Source organism: Rutidosis leptorrhynchoides, chromosome 4, assembly GCF_046630445.1.
Source record: "Rutidosis leptorrhynchoides isolate AG116_Rl617_1_P2 chromosome 4, CSIRO_AGI_Rlap_v1, whole genome shotgun sequence".
Classification (NCBI taxonomy): domain Eukaryota; kingdom Viridiplantae; phylum Streptophyta; class Magnoliopsida; order Asterales; family Asteraceae; genus Rutidosis; species Rutidosis leptorrhynchoides.
Window position 1 is genome coordinate 262,271,981 of NC_092336.1, and position 5,589 is coordinate 262,277,569.

At 33.4% G+C, this 5,589-nt stretch overlaps 1 non-coding gene across 1 annotated transcript; it reads right to left on the reverse strand.

The window, feature by feature from the left end:
• Positions 1-4,219: 4,219 nt before the first annotated feature.
• Positions 4,220-4,326, reverse strand: LOC139845769 (small nucleolar RNA R71). The gene has a single exon (XR_011758527.1). It is a non-coding gene; the product is annotated as a small nucleolar RNA R71 (small nucleolar RNA).
• Positions 4,327-5,589: the final 1,263 nt, after the last annotated feature.

The following is a 5,589-nucleotide window of genomic DNA, read 5'->3' on the forward strand; positions in this document are numbered from 1 at the left end:
ATTAAATAAATGTAAGTTGGAATATTGATTGTTAGATATATAGAAAACTTACAACATGTTCATTAAATATATATGTTTTCAAAATAATTAAGTACACGATAGTAACACTCACTTAGTGATGCGGTTGATATTTACAATATTAGTGCATAAATGAATCGTATCTATTTAAGTTTTAAAGTATAAACGATACGTGTTATAATATTTTTCTAAACGAAATTTAAAACGAATTTTAAAATACAATTAGTATTGAAAGACTAAATATTAATTCATTAGACAAATATTTCAAATATATATATATATATATATATATATATATATATATATATATATATATATATATATATATATATATATATATATATATATATATATATTAACTTAGTCATAAAACGTCCTGATTCAAAATAATATATTTTGATAAACAACGAGTTACTGATTTATAGAATAAAATGACCACAACGCTCAAATTTATCAATTTTATATTTTTTATAAAGTAATTTATTGATGAGTAAGTCAAAATTATTAATAAGAGTACACGTCGCGTAACATAAAAGACTAGTTTTCTAAACGTACGAAAGTGCGTTCGAAAAACCGAAAGTGATAAATGAGTCGAGTGACAACATCCGTGTCATTTGAGTTAAAATTTCATTTTTACCATGAAAGTAAATATAATATAATATATAATTAATTATATAAATTAAATATATTATATATATATAATAATATATAAACCGTCGGCAGCCTCGAATTATTGAGCAACGATTTGGAAAAAGAGAGTGCCGCGATCGCGGCAGTTTTGTGCTTCGAACCTCCGCAGTCGCGGAGTAATAGGGTCCGGTTTGGGGATATAAAACCCGATCGTTTCTGCTCGATTCAATTCACAAATTCATCCGTATCTCTATTGTACTCCGTAATATTTACTTAAATTTATTATTATTATTAAAAATATTATTATTAGTATTAGTATTATTAAGAGTGATATTATTGTATTATACATAAAATATTACGACGAGGACATGAGCGAGCCATTTCAAAACGGGTTTTATGAGCGGGATAGAGCTAAGGAAATTATGGGTTATGGCTATGGAGGTGATGGGTATGGATCAGGGGTATACCCGTGTGGCCAATTTAGTGTTCATCATCTCCGTTGCGTCTATGTACCTTTCCTGCAATATTGAATCTCAATATTGATACGTGAGCACTCATAACTTAACTTTTGTATATTAATAGTGTATCCTTGACTAGTGCTCGAGTATATAGGATTATGCATGCTTATACTTTTGATATTGCCATTAGATAGGATATGTTGAATCTTGAATTAGTTACATATGCAGTTGAGATAAGGTATAAGATATGCATGTCGTTGGAAAGCTAGCGAAAAATTAAGAACTTTTCATTTAGATATCGAATGGTTTTGATGAATGGAATTGAAGTTATTGTCAATTGAATCTTTGTATTATTATTGAAAATGATTATTATTATCGTCGTTATAATTTTTATCTAATTATTATTACTATTATTATTATTATTATTATTATTATTATTATTATTATTATTATTATTATTATTATTATTATTATTATTATTATTATTATTATCATTATTATTATTATTATCATTATCAATAAAAAGTATTATCATTAAAAATTGTTATTTTTATTATTATTACTATCGTTATTATCGTTAAAGTTATAATTAAGTATTCTCATTAATATTATCATAATATTTATTATCATTAGTATTATTATAATTAAAAACTAATATTAGTGATATTGCTCAATAACATTATATATATCTATCGCAATATCGTGTAAAATACTCTCGAATCAAGGATACTGAAAGCACAAGTGATAGGCCAAGATATGCAAATTTGTATCAGAGAGTGATTTGTAAAGAGTTTTTGATGATTTATGACCGTGGTTGATCCCGATACAAGTTAAGGTCTAATTAGTGCTCTAAAATGGTAAAACAAGGCTTCAAATGATTGGGAATTCGGCCAAATGAAAGAAGATTGAAAAGAAAACGAGACAGTAAAATTTAGTACAACGGGACGCCGTCCAAGATTGTGGGACGCCGTCCAGCTTTTCATACTAAGACGCCGTCCAAACATTTGGGACGCCGTCCAATCCTTAACAATGGGACGCCGTCCAGAAGATTAGGACGCCGTCCAGAAGTAGGTTTCAGCCTACTTTTGACTTTCTGACCCACTTTCTCCACTTTATAACCTCATGATTGAAGACCAGTACACCAGTTACGAACCAGAGAGTACAGAGACGAATTTTAGGAGCAATATTGGAGAACTCCAAGCTCTTGGAAGAGGCTCAACATCAAGGCATCAAAGATCAAAACCTTCTTCATCCAAGAACTCATTGTTCTTGTTGGTTATTTCTTGTTCTAAAGCAATGATTTCCATTGATAATCTGATTGTTATGTTGTCTGTTACCATGATTGTTGGCTAGTTTCTATAATGTTTGTCTAGATTAATAATCGAGGTATTGGATGTAATCTTATTGATTGTATGTACTATGTGTGAAAGATTGAAGCTTGAATTAAAGAACCATGCTTATTGATGTTAAATAATTTGTATCTAGTTAATTGATATGTTGTTGATAAAGAGAACTCTTGTTGATGTATCATATTGATTTACAATCAACTTGTCTTAGATTGATTGTTTACTAAATCGGACCAAGGGAAAAATTAGATCAATACGATTAAACGATATAGGAATGAATTGTGTAGAGCGAACGCAAAGACAATTGTTATTTAAGTCTTTGATCTTGCTAATCAACTAGTCACAAACGAAAAGGTCTAGGTAATAGGGAACCCTCACTTAGTACTTCTAGTTTGAGTACTCGCTAAAGAGAACTCTTGGCGGGTCGATTTAGGTGATTAGCATATTTCATAGTTATTTGATTACAAACACGAGAAATTTAGAGAAAAGGGAACCCCTGATCTTGTAATTGTGTTTGCGTGTTTATTTAAGAGAACTCTTAGTAAACCTACTAGATAACTTACACACATAATTATTTAATCGGGCCTTAATAGCAAAACTTACATCCAATACCGAGGGTAAAATATCTAGATGAACATTTCATCTCTTTGATCCAAATCAAACTATCTTACTTGCTTTCTTTGCACTTATTTTCATTATATAAACTTAAAAGACCAAAAAATATTGTTTTTACTTTTTAACCTTCTCTGATTTGGCTAAATCGTTAAATAGCCACAAAAACATAATATCTTGTACCTTTAAGTTCAATTTACTTAGTTAATCATAATATAGTTTCTAATTCTAGTTTGGCTAATACAACTGTCCTTGGAACGATACACGGAACTAAACCATTATTTATACTACTACAAGATCGGGTACACTGCCCGTTAGTGTGTAACAGTCTTTTTAACCGGTATTTTTCCATACAATAATTTATATACCTGATTTCGCACATCAAGTTTTTGGCGCCGCTGCCGGGGACAGTTTTTTGTCAAAATAGAATTATTGACTAATTTGTGATTAAGTAGTTTCTTAATTATTTTAAATTATTAATAGTCTTTGAATTTTAAACTTATAGAATCGGTGCATTTAATAGTTTTGTTAGTTGTGTGATTGACAGATTTTAGGTTGCATATGCCACATACCTGAAGTTCAGATTCTCCATTACTTACACCGCTTACGGAACCTGATAGAAAGCTTGGTAGGATCCCGAAAGAAGTACTTGAACTTTTTGAATCTTCATCAAAGCAGGAAACTTTTGAGTCGGAATCAAGTACAACTAAGCCGAGATATTCTGAATTTAGTGAGCCCGTTCCTCCTCCAAAATTTGAAATGGAAGGAGAAGCAAGACCTGTGGTACAAAGACAATCAATGGCAGCCAAGATGAAGGCAACCCGAACCGGGCAAGGTAGTGCCATTACTCCGCCCACTGGTGAGGTAAATTTTGAAATAAAAGGACCTATTCTCCAAATGATTAATAACAAGTGTCAATTTAGTGGTGGTCCAAATGAAGATGCAAACGAACATATTCGTCTCTTTCAAGAGATATGTCTTCTTTTCAAACTTAAACCAGACACTGACCAGGCCATATTTTTAAGACTTTTCCCATGGACACTCCACGGGGAAGCACGAAGTTGGTTAGATTCATTGGCTGAGGCTACGATAGAAACTTGGGATGGTATGTTGGAAAAATTTCTTAAGAAATATTTTCCAGCATCTAAGTCCGCGAGACTCAAACACGAAATTACCCAATTCTGTCAAAAGCCGATGGAAACCTTATACGAAGCATGGAATCGATTTTCCAAAATGCTGAGAGGTTGTCCAAACCATGGTTTGGATACCTTCCAAAAAGTCCAAATCTTTTACAAGGGTTGTGATGTTGCAACCCGAATTTCCATTGATCAAGCGGCCGGAGGTTCACTCATGGATAAAACCGAGCAAGAGGCTTATGAGAAAATCGAGAAGCTAGTCGATTATTCTCATGAGTGGCATCAAGAACAATCAATTACTCGTAATGCTCAAGTCCAAAGCGTCGGTGCTTATGATGACCTTAGTTCCCTAAGTGTGAAAATAGATGGTGTTGCTCGAAACATGGACAAAATCACTAAGGAAATTCATAGTATGAAAGTAGGTTCTGAATACTGTGGTGGACTCCATTTAGGAAAAGATTGTGATGCCGGTCTAACAATGGCTCAAAACGAAGAAGTGGCTTTCATAAGCCAAAGAAATAATAATCAATTTCAAGGAAGAGCTCAATTTAACCGAAACTTCAACAACCCCTACAACCCTCAAGGTCAAAATTCCAATTACCAACAAGGGTTAAGTAGTGAGTTCCAACAACAAACTCCAGGTTTTTATCAAAAACCCCAACAAGAAGAGAAAAAGTCAAATATGGAGAGTTTGTTGGAGAAGTTAATTGCATCTCAAAGCCAGCTTGTCACCAATATAAGCCAAACAAACGAGAAGAACGAACACTAATTTAAAAACCAACAAGCTGCGATTCAGAATCTGGAGAAACAAATGAGTGGTTTAGCTAGTTTACTTAGCGAAAGAAAACTAGGGAGTTTACCGGGGGATACTAATAAGAACCCCCGAAATGAACACGCTAATGTTATCACCACACGGAGTGGTCTAGCATACGAAGCTCCAAAAATGCCCGAAGATTCTGATTTCAGTGTTCCGTTGAACAAAAATGATGACCCGGTTAAGGAGCCGGAACAAGTGGTTGAGAAGGGAGAACGGGAGAAACCCGTAGTGAAGCCATATCAACCACCGCTCCCATACCCAAGAAAGCAACAACAAGAAAGGCTCAAAGCCGAAAGGTTAAAATTTCTAGATATGTTTAAACAAATTAACATAAATATGCCTTTCATTGATGTGATTTCTGGTATGCCCAAGTATGCTAAGTTCTTGAAAGACTTACTTACTAACCGCAAGAAGATGGAAAGCGTTTCGTCAGTCATTTTAAATGCTAGATGTTCAGCGCTGGTGTCCAACACACTTCCTGAAAAGCTGCAGGATCCATGTTGTTTTACTATTCCATGTCTAATGGGTGACCTCGACTGTATGAGGGCATTGGCCGATTTGAGGGCTAGCAT